Genomic DNA, 14,439 nt, shown 5'->3' with positions numbered 1-14,439 from the left:
GCAAAGGAGTGCAGTAGTTTAGAGTTAGGTGCCATTTCAATCCCCGTGGATTCTAAAATCCAGATTAAAAAAATGTAGTGTGCTCATTAGATTCCGTGTCTGTATGTTAAATTCAATAGAATCTCCCCGGTTTGGATGAGATTCTAGTATTTTGAGATTTTTTTTTTATCTAGATTTATAAAATCCCCGGGTAACCAAATATTTGGTAGGGCTCATATCTGTAGCTCCGACTCCGATTCCTGGTAACCAAACGTTTGGTACGGCTCATATCTATAGCTCCGGCTCCGTAGAGAAGCGGTATGGAGCGGTTTTTTAGTGAAAAAGGAGGAACCACATATTATGGCTTATTCATAATGGCTCCGGCTCATTTGGAGGGGCCTTACGAAATGGAGCCTTAGTCATTTTGTTCGAGGCCAATTATATGGTGTCCACTGTCCATGACTTTGTTTCAGGCTGGTTATCTATTGTGTCTGTCTGTCAGTCTATAGGCATACAATAAAAGCAGCGGTGGACCCAAAAAAATATTTCAGGGGGGCTGAACAACACTGTTGTTCGATCTTAAGTCTCAGCCCCCTACACTATAGAACTTTGCCTAAAAATTCAGGGGGCTCCACAGGGGTTAGCGGTGGACCCAGAAAATATTTGGGGGGGGGGGGGGGGCTGAACAACACTGTTGTTCGATCTTAAGTCTCAGCCCCCCTACACTATAGAACTTTGCCTAAAAATTCAGGGGGCTCCACAGGGGTTCCACTGCTGCGATACGGGTAGGGGGGCTTGAGCCCCCCCCCCCACCCACACACACACCCCCACCACCGCTATGTCCGCCCCTGAGTAAAAGCAAATATTATGCTAAGACTAGTACATGCAACTAATCACACCTTTTGCTTTAGGCTGGTTATCTGTTATATCCACTGTCCAGCACACTCCTATCAGTCTATACCATGTAGTAAAAGTAATACTATTAGACTAAGACTAGTACTTATAACTAATCACACATATTGTTTTAGACCAGTCTATCAGTCTATAAGCATGCAGTAAAAGTAATATCTAGCTACACACGCTCACCCTTCCATCTTTCAGTCTATAACATGCTTCTAGTCTATCTTGTTATTAAAAAAAAAAGATGTGATGTTCTGGTAATTTAGAGTCTAGCCCTATCTCACACATAGGATAGGAGTCGAATTCATCTAGCAGCACACTGCACCTGTGACGATGAGGACCAAAAGTCCAATACAAGAAAGAAGCAGCCTTGTTTAACAAAAACTAAAAAAAAAAGAGAAGAAGATGAGGATGCGGGCCTTGTTTCGTGTGCAATTAGGCCCATATACAAGTTGGGCCAATTACGTACGTGGCTTCTTATCTATCATCATCATCATCGTCCTCAAGCTTACGGAGCTTCAGTTTTTCTCTCTCTTGCCATCTGTCCTCTTCTACTTTCTGCTCAAAAAAATCTGTCCTCTTCTACTGTACTAGCATTTATCAAACTTTTAAATCTTAGCTGTCAACGTCTGATACCGCGCTTCTTCTTTTATCATGCGTTTTGAGATCCATTTTCACCTTGTTTGAAAATGCTAGTTTCACCTTTTTTTTTTCTGATCCATTGGTGCTCTTTTAGTTTGTAAATATCGAGTCTAGTTTTCATCTCTTTCAAGAATTATTGAGGATGTGTTTGGACCCAGAAATTTCATAGATATAAACGTAGAAATATATAAACAAATCGCATTCTAAACAGGCCACACTCTAACAAATAAAAATAATATTTAGCGTGAAAGCCCACAGTGTCCCATTTGCCCTCGGGCCAACTAAAGTGCCGGCCCGTGTACACCTGCCCACAAACTTGAGAAGCTCGTCAATGAGCACACCGGCAGATCGAGCAGCAGCCACTCGTTCAAGTTTAGTGGGACGATGCCAAACACTGTACCAAAAGTGACATCTATCGCAACGAGCAGCCACGTAGTACGTTGAAGCCCTTGAGAGCATCAGCGTAGCAGACAATTAATGGCAGAAGCTGGAGCATGACCTCTCTCAGGGCTCCTTTGGATCAATTCCCCATAGAGATCGGAGAAGATTGAAGCAGAAATTAGTTCATTTTGCCCTCAAATCTTCATTGAAATTGGGTGTTTCCAAAAGAACCTAGACGCGTCGACGAGCCGGCCGGGTCTTCTCTCAGCTGATCAAAAACCGAGGGAAGGTAGTGCATGACAAAGGCTGCAGGGCCGCTGACCCCTGAGGAAGCTCATCTCTGGCTAAAGTTTACTTGAGAGATCATGTTTAATTGTACTTTTTTTCTTCGGTTTTTCCACTTTACAAATGTTATCAACTAAGCCCGTGTTTAGTTTGCGAAAAGTGCGAAATTTGGCTACTGTAGCACTTTCGTTTTTATTTGACAATTAGTGTTTAATCATGGACTAATTAGGCTTAAAACGTTCGTCTCGCAATTTCCAACCAAACTGTGTAATTAGTTTTTATTTTCGTCTACATTTAATGCTCCATGCACGTACCGCAAGATTCGATGTGACGGGTACTGTAGCACTTTTCGCGAAAACTTTTCGCGAACTAAACAAGGGCTAAGGTTTCGAGCTATAGTTTTAGCCATTGGCAGCCTGTGCATTCGACATGGTAATGGACTCATGGTACAGTACCACTTCACCACTTCAAATTTCTTCTCTTCTACCTTTCAAAAAAATATATATTATGGGCATGATTGGTTGGTTTCTGATTCTTGCCCAACGAAAACCATGGCATGCCAAAAATTTTAGTCATCAATTAGTTCAATATCAAAGAATTGGCACACCAATATTTATGGCCAAAGTTTTGGCAAGTCTCTAGAAAGTTCTTAAACTACATAAAAGAGAAAATGCTTCCTATTATTGTTATGGCAGTCAACCAAATGCACATCTATGTTTTTTGCCCTAACTTTGGCAAGCCTAAGTTTTGGCTTGCCATGATTTTGGTTGAGCAAAAATTGGTAGCCAACCAATCAGACCCTATCTTCTCTTAAATTCTACTTGCAGATCGGCTCAATAGCAAACATGATTATGAAAAACCTTGATAGTGAAGTTCCTCTAATCAACATGGAAAGCAATAATGAAAAGAAGCAACAACAACTAAGCCCATTGTTATAACAAATTGTTACAGCAGCTAAGCCCATTCTTGTACCAAATTGTTAGGCCTATGGAAAAAGCAGAGTAAGCAATAACTAGTCCGGAAAAATTTATATGAAAATTGTAGAGCTGCACAATATTTATTGCTTTGTTGTTCATTCACTTATTTGTTAAAATACATCCTCATGTAGAACAATCGATATAATATTTCGATTTATACAAAAATATAGATATACCATTTTCCATATTAAAAAATAGAAAAATTAAAAGGCATAACAGTAAAAAGGAAACACCTTACATTAGCTAGTGCGAGAAACAACCAATGTGTGTACGGGTAGTCGCTCATGCACTGGTGGCAATAACTAGGTCAAATGAATAGATTGTTTGTTCCTTCATGAGAAAAAAAACATGTGTCACTCTTGACTATGGATTCACTGAGTTTGGTGGCCTCCAGTGACCGAAGATAAACTACTAACATAGGATAGATGAGTCGCTTCATTAACACACATGCATAGGTAACTAGCGCATCAATCAACTACTACCTTAGCTGCCCCATTGTCTCCTCCAAATGCATACACATATGTATTCTCCCTTGTACTCTGCATTTTAAATCCAACATGTAGAAGCTGTGAATTATCATCCTCATGCCATGACTATGGGCCTGTTCGGCTGCTCTAGACCGGCTGGCTTGGCTGGGCTGATCAGCCCAGCCGTTCGGCGGCCTAGGTCCAGCCGGACGGCTGACTAAAAGCCAACGCCGTCGCGCGGCTTGGGTTTGCGCTCGCTCGCGTCTTCTCCTCTTTCTTCTGCGCGGGCCGCGGCGGTCGTCAGCTCCGCTTCGCCATGCCTGCCCCCGCTGCTGTCAGCGCCTCCGTCCCCTCCTGCCTCTCTCCACTGTGAGGGCCCCCCCTCGTGGCCGACTGTCTCCGCGACGAACGTGAGCTCCGCATCCCTCCCAGAACCCGCCACCGTCGACAAGGTACCCCGGGATCCGACGCCGCCATCGTCCCCCCTCCTGATCTGCCTCCTCCGTCTTTCACGCGGCTCCCCTCTAGCTCTGAGGATGCCGTCTCCCCTCCCCCCTCCGGATCTCCCGCCTCCGTATTCCCCCTCAACTCCGGTTATGTCGCCTCCGTCTCCCGCCCCTCCGGCTGCGAGGTCGCCGTCATCCACACCCTCCGGATCTGACCCCCATGTGCTCGTTTTGCAGGTCTTTCCCGAGCGCCGCCCACGGATCCAGGGACGCTTGGAACTAATCAACTAAAACTACAGGTGATGTTATTCAGTAACCAGTGAGCACCTTTTTCATTGAACAAAATGCTTTCTTTCTTTACAAGTATTTGATTTTGTATGAACATTATGGGCATATTTGGACTGCTATTTCCATTGCATTTAATACATGTGCGCTTGTACGTTTGTTTCTGTTTACATGAATTCACGTATTCATCAGATCATGAACAGTTAATTTGGAACAGCATACATTCAAGTGTTCTGTTCGATCTGAGCGACGAGCTTCTCACTGACGTTTAGTTTTCTGCCACCTCTATTTCCTCCACGTATGCAAATAGCTAGCTAAGAATTGCATTGGGAAGACGCTCTTAAGCAAGTTATTGGAACATGATGTAACTCTATCCAAAATTTGGCATGAATTTACATTGCACCATAAGTTTACATTGCAGCAACATACCTTATTAAAGCAATTGGGTGACATTGAAAGTAAGAAGGAACATCTATATAAATCAAAGGGGAACTGCACGTGTACTAAATCAAATGCCAAGTTGAATAATAAATTAGGGCAAGTTCAAATTTTACCATGCATATAATCTACCACATGATAATGTATCTATGGTTCCCCATTGTGCACACTAATTTTCATTGGCAATGTGGTATTGTGTTTCTTTCTTTCAGTGCACCGCTCGCAAGTGCTTCATAAAGCTACCCATACTGGCAGCGTCCTCCACTTCATCGTGCTCTTCACCTCAAGCCAGGCACTACAACCATCGATCCAAACGCGCCAAGCGTTCTGCTAAGGTACGTCCGAATTTCTTTCGCCCTAACTCTCCTGTTTGTGATGACAAGATCTATTTGTTCTTTATTGTCCGTACTGCGTTCATCGTACTCTATACTGTAAACATGGCAACAGATGTCCACGGACCGTGCTAACTGGGACGACACCACCATGAGGACCTTTCTAGAACATGTGATAGAACAAAAAACCTATTGCACTAGAACCAGAGAGACCTCACAACCTTGGGGTGGGCAAATTTATATCCAGCATTCGCAACGGCAACGGGGTTGACGTACGACAAGAAATAGCTGCAGAACAAGCTTAACGAGCTGAAGCGAGCATATTTTACTTGGCGCGACCTTCAATCCCGCACTGGCCTAGGCCGTGACCCACATACAGGCGGCGTCACAATTGACCCCTCGTTCTTTGAGGGTGGCAACGGGGTACTAATTCCACCAATTTGTTGTATAACCCCCCTACTAACCTCTGGCAGGGATGTTCCCATTCTATTTAATTCTAACCCTTGGATCCATGGCACACGTGCAGGAAAATAGCCAGTCTGCTGCGGAACGGACCAAAATGCCCAAATGCCTTGACCTACTGATAATTCTGTGGGGACACGCTCCCCGTGGCAGGCGTACGATGTGTAACATCCCTGGCGTTATGAGCTCGTTTAGCACCGAGATTTAGGCCTAAGAAAAATTTTCGAAACGAGTTTCTCGGATTTTTGATGTAAAACATATTTGAGGTGATAAGTGAATCCGGTGTGATTCAGTTTTGTGGACTCGAATCAACGTCCAAGTTCAATTATTTAGTGCATAAAAATATTTAGGAATGTCTGACAACAATTCTATCAAATAGATAACGAGCGGTTTGTTCTATTAGATTAAGCATGAAAAGCAATTTTATAAACAAAATAAAATATAGTTTGTATTTAGTACTTGAATAAATCTAGAGCGCAAGTTTAATAGATGAAAATGCAACTCTTGTTTTGGCAAGTAAAAGTTATTCAACAGTATATATCTATGATAGCTCAAAAATCGAATTTAAAAATTTAAAAACCAGCTTTTCGCGTCAACGGTAAAAATCGGAAATTATATTTTAAAGCGTTGTTTGTGGCGATTTGTTTGCGCAAAATAATTACATAACGTATCACTGTCACCTCCGCGTCGCGTCGTCTCAAGCGCAGGCAGGCAGCCAGCAGAGCCACACAGTGCCCATGTGTTCTGCTGCAGCGTGTTCCCTCACGTACGTATCCTGGCGCGCGTTATTGAGAAAGAGCCGTGCCGCTACTGTTTCGCGCACTGGCCGCGTGCAGGGGCGCCATTGCCGTGCCGTAGCGCGTGGAACATGTGCCGTCCTTGCTGCTGCCACGCTGCTCCTGCATTAATGAAAGTTGGTCGAACCCTCGCGTTGTTTTCCTCCTTTTTCTATTTCTGTGGCCTCGGTCTTGTCTTTGCCTGCCCCTGCTGCCTGTCTCAGTCACATTGTGCCATGGCAAGGTCAGGCCGAGTCAGTCCTGCCTCCCCCTCCCTTTTTCCTCTGCGTGCCGTAGCTCGACGGCGCCCGCGCGCGACTCCCTCCCTCTATTTGCCTCGGCTGAGCCGGCGCACGCCATGCTCGTGCCCGCAGCGCTGCCCCTCCTCTTCCTTCCTCGCTCTGGACTAGCACCATGCCACCTCCCTTCCGCAGCGTTCCCATCTGGCCGCACCCATGGCCCGCTGCTCCACGGCTCTCCCCCTCCAATTGCACCATGGCTGCGCCTGCTGCCGTGCGCGCTGCACGCCCGTGTTGCCGCGCTGCTCCCCCCATGCGCCCGAGCCCGCGCTGCCATGCACCACATCACCGCTGCCTCTTCCGTGCCACAACGCTGCCCCTTCCCCGCTCCTCCGCCGCTACTCAGTCGCCCGGCCACCGTTGCCCCCACGGTCCCGCGCTATTGCCGTACGCCACTAGGTGCGCTCGCGCTAGGTCCGCCCGGTGCCGTAGAGCCTCCTCGTGCCGGCCGCCGTGCCGCAGTCACTCCCGAGTGCGCCGTGGCCGCCCGTCGTTGCCCCCGCCATCGGCTGCACCATGGCTGCCCACTTATGCGGCCGGAGCCACCGTGTTGCCCCGCCGCGGTGTGCGCGCATGGCCGTCGTGCAGTGCCCCGCCTCGGCCCCACGACTGCACCACCACCGGCGAGCCGTCCGTCGATAGGTGGAGTACTTCCTCTGCTCTGCGTGCTCTGTTTCAAGGTAGCAGACGTACTCAATCGCTAATAGAACACTTTACCAGGTTTACATTGAAAAAAAACGCTAGACTCACAGGTTTACAAATAAGGGCTTAGTTAATTTTAGGGAAACTCAGAGGCCTCTTTGCGAAACATACCGCCGTCACTGAGTTTTCCCCGTGGGCCAGTTTGCTGGGCCGGCCTGCCACTGCCGCATGCACGCCTGGTGGGCTGCCGGCCTTCGCTGGGCCGTCGACTACTCGCACCGGGCCGCCCACGCCCGTTACTACGTCGCTCGTGGTTTGGCGCCTGGGCCGCGCGTCCGCGTGGGCCGGCCGTTCCGGCTGCTGGGCCACCGCGCGCCTGCGGGCCGAGCTTGGCCGCCCAGGCCTTTTGTTGTTGTGTTGTTTTGTTTTGTTAATTCAGTGCCTTCCAAAAATTGAAAATAAAACGTAGAAAAATCATAAAAATGTCAAACTCATTTTGTTAAGTTTCTAAAATCATGATCTACCTGATAGGGTATTTCGTTCGCATAGGTTCTGTATCTTTTTAGGATTGCTCTAATTATTTTAACATGCTTAATATTGTTAAAAGTGAACTTGTAGGAATTTCTGTGAGAAATAGGTGATAGCGTTAACTCTGAAAATTTTACAGTAAATTACTAATATTATTCGCTGCTCACTGTAATTTTTGTAGCTCCAGAATAATTAGTTTGCTAGGTAGATAAGGATGACATATTTCGAATAAAGATTAAATCGATAGAATGGAATAACGAAACAACGGGGTTTGTATAACTGAAATACTATTTGGGAAATGACGCCTTTCTCAACGATGTTGATACATAGATTAGTACATTAGTCGTTAGAGCTATCTAGTTAGCTTGTGAGGCGTGATCGGATTTCTAAGCATTTCGGCCGTCGTTGATTATTTACATATATGCATTTGCATCAATACATATCATATAGGTACGATGATGGATCAACGGATCAATTGAAGGATGATTGGGAATCCGAAGATGGTGTAATGGTATTTTCTTCAGGAGATGATGCAATGTGCTTTCTATTCAGTTGATGGTGGATGATCTGAAGATGTAAATACTAACTTTTTGTTATATTTTACCTAGGCAAGCCCCGGTGCATAACTCCTACTTTTCTGCACTTTAAATTATAGTTATGCATTAAGTTTTAAGGAGTTGAATGAAACCCACTTGCATATATAAATCTTTATCCTATGAGTCTTACTAGTATGATAGGATCGTGTAGAATGCTATGCTACAGGACTCCGATAGAAGTCGAGTGATTGCATGTCACTCGCGAGAGATAGGAAATATATTACTATATTATTATCACTTGGAAAATATAAATGGTGGAAAGGAAAAATGGTGACCGAGCAGGGATATGGTTTGGGTATTGGTGGGTGTAAGAGGTTGTGTCCTGCGGCCAACGGGGCATAGCTTGGTTACACTGTTTTCCCTGTCTGTATCGGTTAAGGACCGACCGTTGTATAAGACTCTAGGCAAGTCATATAGACTTATTATCCTAAGCACATACTTGGGTATGGGCACTTGGAAGACTTGTTACTCTCTTGTCATTTGTTCCGGCTCTTTCCAGACCTGCTGTCAGGGTGGTTTTTGGATTAGGAGGTCCTTGCACCGCACTGAGTCCGGGACTCAGGGGCGAGGGCTTGGAGTCCCAGTTTGGATGAGGACCTGGACCACATGACAGGAGGGTAGTGGGTTGGTCCTGCTTGTCCCTGGGGTACAAGCGGGGTGTGTGTTTTTGGGGTACCCAGCGAATCGCCGGGCGATCCAGTACAGCTTGTTTGTGGCCTAGCACCATAGTAAGAACTAAAAGATGAAAGCTGGAAAAAGGAAATCTGATTGCTTACCACATGCTTGAAAGTAGCACAGGTGCATACATAGAATGGTTAGTTAATGAACTAATACACTGCTAATAAAAATCAAATATAAGGAAGCACTTTTAGTAATGCTCTTGCAGATGCAATAAACCCACAAGCCAGATAGCCTTGCATATCCTTAGAGCCTTTTTCTTTCCTCCTGTTGGGTAAGTCTTGCTTTGTATAATTGAGTACTCAGGGTTTTATTCCCCCTATTGCAGGTGACAGGTGGATGCTAGAGCTGACCTTTGTGTGTGGAGTCCGCCTGGTGGGCTCAGCGAGGATTTCCTTTACGATGCGATCATAGTCTCTATTTATAACTCTCACTAAATATTTTTATAAATGAAAGTTTTATAATCTGTTATCATAGTTTATATACCAATATTTCATCACGTCATAAATAGATGTTTAATTCCGCTGTACTCTGTCACATGTTTATATTCTGCTGTTCAATTAAATTGTTCATAACTCTGATAATATGATTACATTCCGTTGTTATAACAATAAATATTATACTCTGATGTATTAAAAGTGATGTAAGAAATAGTTAAGAATGATGTAAGCTTTATTCTCTCATTTGTGATCCTAATGGAAAAATATGGATTTTTGGGTTCTCCCCTGGGGTGTGCTCGACGGAACTGCGTAATTTGGTATTCTCCCTTGAGTACTTAGTGTCTAATGGAAGACGAGTACTCCTGGGAGGCATTAGATTAGGCGGTTCTACCACATGTTGATCTCGTCTGGTGGCCATCGTCGCAAGACGACACCCAATAATGACAGCCATGATAGTCCACATGAGATGTCACCGGACCCCTTCGTTGTCAGGAGTGTTGGTCAGTCGTCCAAGAGAACCACTAGGGATTACTCTGTCAATAGCCCGCACAGTAAGAAGAGTGCTTCCATTGATGAGTGCCTCAACGACATCACTGACCTCATTAAAGAACATAAGATCCAGAAAGCCTGTACAAATAAGCAGGAAGAGGAGATCGATAAAGTGGTGAAGATTATGAAAGATGATGGTGTGGAAGAGACTGATGATGTTTATACTCAGGCTTTAATAATTTGCAAGGACACACTGGACCGTAGAAACTTCCTCAGCATGGAAACCAAAGAGGGACGCCTCAAATTTCTGAAGATCTGCTGGGATGATAGGAGATCCAGATCCAAGTAGATGTTAACCGAAATAACCGTCCTACATTGATGTTTTTATTATGTTGTTTAGAACATTTGTTAAAGTTCCCTCGTTGTAATACGGCCTGTGGCCTGAACATTGCTTGCTATTTTTTTTCAAGTACCCAAATAAATTTGTTGTACATGGTTATTTGGTTTGTCCAACAAACATTTTAGTTTTTCATGTTCAGGAAGAAGTAGTTGTTGCAGCAACCACGAAGTCGCAAGGTATGAAGCATTGTATACATTTGTTTTCACATCTGCAACATATGTCCCTCCCTTTCTTTTGAAGGCTATATTGTTACCTTTTAAAGATGGAGTTATTTATGCCATTTATCTTGTATAGTCAGCTTAGGTCAGTAGAGGACAAAAACAGATGATGCCACTGTCTTCAGCTGTTTTAGATTAATATGTGTCTCAAATATGAATAAGTTTGTCACATGTATAATATGAGTTCTGAATCATTAGCTTTCTAGTTTGAAGTTGAATTAATGTTCACTGCCTGATAATTTTGGACCTAATATTGGTTTTGTAGATGAACATCAGTGAGGAATCCGATACCAGCGACAATTCTAGCGAAGGATCATTCATTTTGCCCTTGGCAGCTGCTGCTCTATTGCTTGCAAAGTACAAGGCCGCAATAGCCAATGAGGCTTCCGTGGTGAACCCGGACCTCCCCTTCCAGAAGATGACCGGGCGGCAGTGGATGGAAGTCAATCTGCGAAATGAAAGCAAGTGCTTCGATAACTTGCGTATGTCTCCTGATAACTTGCTGCATTTGCATAATATTTTACTTGGGTATGGCTTGAAGGGTACACAAGAGACAAGATCCCTAGAATGTTTAGGTATTTATTTATGGACTTATGCGCACAACCAGGTAGTTAGAAGGAGCAGGGATAGATTCGAACGGTCTTTGGATACAGTTAGTAGGAAGATTTGTCATGTCGCTGAGGTTATGTGTAGGTGGGCACACTCTGTTCTTGTTCCAGCAGACAACAATTATGCTGGAGTGAATTGGCAACTTGGCTTATATGCACCATTCTTCGATGGATGCATCGAGGCTTTGGATGGCACACATGTCAAAGTTAGGGTGAGCAAGGAGGCCAAAATTGACCATATAAATAGAAAAGGAGATGTAACTATAATTGTCTGTGCAATTGTCGACATGGATGGGCGCTTCACATATGTCGGTGTGGGGATGGCGGGTTCGGTGCATGACATGTCGGTTCTCAAAGAATGTTGGGAGGAACCAAACTTACCGCTTCCACCAACCGGTGAGTGACTACTGCCAAAGAATAATGTGTTACATTGTTTCTATAGCTTGTGCAGTCCGTAAAACCTAATTGTGCAATTGGTTAATGTGTTGCAGGACGCTGGTTACGCACTTGAGTCAGGGTACATGGGTCCTTTCAGAAATACAAGGTACCATCTGGATGACTTTAGGGGTGTACCTGTAGATAATATGTCTCGACAGGAGAAATTTAACTTGACTCATTCTAGGCTACGCAATGTTGTAGAACGGTCATTTGGGGTTCTTAAAAACCGGTGGCAGATTCTTGATGGGGTACCGTACTACCATCGGACAAAGCAAAAAATGATTATAATTTCTTACTTTGCACTCCACAATTACTTGTTCAGTAGGGAGCATGGATTAGGATCCCCAACCTACCCACCATCTCCCTGGGTTGAGCTCAATGCTAGTAATAGTATGTCAGTGGTTAGAGAGTTCATATCTTTGGGGATGTGGGGACAATGATTGTGCAGAGGTGCTGCACCCATTGGGAACTGCCTTCATGCTTAATCTTGTGTGCCTAGAAAAGGGTACAATTTTTGTACAGATACCACTGAGGTCAGTAGTTTAGTGTACTGGAATGGTACCAATTGGAAATTGTAGGATTGTATGCCAGTGTAGGTTGATGTTGTACATGGAGTACATGTGCATATTAGAAGGCTCATTTTGCTGAAGGTGTTGCAAATGTTTTGTGCAACTCCTACAAGTTTTGTAAATACTCTATTAATCCTCCAAGTAGTAGTGTTATGGACAAGTCATGAATGTACTGTTGTAATGAATTGTTGTAATTCGATCTTAGGAATGCGAATGGGTTGTTGTAATTACTGCAAATTGGAGCCAGATGTAGGAGAGGAACTCGTCACCGGAGCCACGGCTCTTGGCGTGCAAGTACCCTCGGCTCTTACTGGCTGAAAAGCACTGCATCTTGTCTTATTTGTAGAAGTCTCTTTGAGAAATGAGAATTATACCCCTTGCTCCCAAACAATACCTTATGGTTTGTATAGATGGTCAAGATAAAGGATGCTTTGATTGCTCTTGGTACATCATCTTTGCATACAAGACTTCATTCAGTCAGAAACTATGGAGCAAGGTAAGGAACATACTGATCTGTGAATGAGATGCATCCAGATGCAGCAGGTTTGTCTTGGGGGCACATTTGAATGGTTAACTGTTGTTGTAATTAAGTGTTATTTCAATGGCCTTGGAAGCACATTTGAGTGAGATGTAATGAAATGGTATTAGAACTGGTTGATACTAATTTGGATGTGTTAATGTTGTTACGTGTTAACGGACATGTGTTTGAATGGGTCTGAGAGTTGGCGCCAACTATGGTTCATTGGCGCCATAATTTGATTTGAACCCAGTTCATTGAAATCAAATTGCAGCAGCAGCTGGGCTGATTCAAATCAGCTGATTGCCTGTAATGTTTCTTGTAGTGATTATTTTCCTGATTCATATAAGCTTCTACCCGAGTTGCATATGCTTAACAAGTTGCTACTTTTTTACAAGGTTGGAGAAGGAAATTCTTGATCGCTATCTTGATGTAGATTTGAAGGGAAACAAAGATGGCCTGAAGGTAATATACATGCATTATATTTGTATGGCATGAAGGAAATTGTTGATCGCTAGCCGAGTTGTAAGATTGTTGAAGTTCTACCTTGCATTGTTGTAATCGTTGTTCCACAGTTGTTATTCTTCTCTGTTGACCTTTACAACAAATTTCTGTTAGATAATAATCTACGCTTTTCCTTTCTTACAAATAGAAGATATAAGTGCATAAACTTATTGAACTCATAGACAGAACAATCCAAATACACTTTCTGAAAGGATATGCATTCATCTCAGTATTAGTGTTTGCTCTCTGTTTCCAACTGTGACACATTGCCTCTCATTGTGCATAGAAATTACGACTGCGGATAGAGGATCCTCCTCGAAGAAAGCACATGGTGTACCTGGGAGGTGCAATTCTTGCTGGAATCATGAAGGTAATTCTTGTATATGTGCTCTCATTCAGAATCATATTACACCATGATGGATTGCTAGTAATATACTTCCCTGCGTATTGTTTGGAACATGCAGGATGCACCTGAGTGCTGGATAACCACGCAGGAGTACCAGGAAGAAGGTGTAGCTTGCCTAAGGAAGTGTGGACAGTCAAATAGTCCCATACTTCTTGCCACATATCATCCAATCCCAGCACAGAAGAAATGGAGGGGCTCCCCATGCTGACAGAAACTATGGAGCAAGGAACACACTAACCTAAGAATGAGATGCATCCAGATGCAGCAGGTTTGAGTTGGGGGCACATTTCAATGGTTCACTGCTGTTGTAATGAAGTGTTATTTCAATGGCCTTGGAAGCATATTTGAGTGAGATATAATGAAATGGTATTAGAACTGGTTGGTACTAATTTGTATATGTTAATGTTGTTACTTGTTGACGAACATGTATTTGAATGGCCTTGAGAGTTGGCGCCAACTATGTTTCATTGGCGCCATTATTTGATTTGAATCCAGTTCATTCAAATCAAGTTGCAGCAGCAGCTTGTTGCCTGGCTTGTGCTGGGCTGATTCAAATCAGCTGATTGACCAGCCAAACCAGACCAGCCAGCCGGTCTAGAGCAGCCGAACAGGACCTATATTTGGAAAAGTTTGTTACCTTCCCATCGGATGGCATGAGCAGCATGACTGGTTGCTCACCACCCATGATATTTTTGCCAAAACCAATTCGTTTGTTTAACCAGCGCTAATTGATGCAT

General features: G+C 44.0%; 1 long non-coding RNA gene across 1 annotated transcript; it reads left to right on the top strand.

Annotated features, from left to right (window-relative positions):
• Positions 1-13,165: 13,165 nt before the first annotated feature.
• LOC136512581 (uncharacterized) lies at positions 13,166-13,897 on the top strand. Its single transcript, XR_010773154.1, has 3 exons — positions 13,166-13,257; positions 13,583-13,640; positions 13,761-13,897. It is a non-coding gene; the product is annotated as an uncharacterized lncRNA (long non-coding RNA).
• The last annotated feature ends 542 nt before the right edge of the window (positions 13,898-14,439 follow it).

The sequence above is a fragment of the Miscanthus floridulus genome, chromosome 16, assembly GCF_019320115.1.
Source record: "Miscanthus floridulus cultivar M001 chromosome 16, ASM1932011v1, whole genome shotgun sequence".
Classification (NCBI taxonomy): Eukaryota; Viridiplantae; Streptophyta; class Magnoliopsida; order Poales; family Poaceae; genus Miscanthus; species Miscanthus floridulus.
Note: the sequence above shows the minus strand (reverse complement) of the source record. Positions and strands in the feature narration are given on the sequence as shown.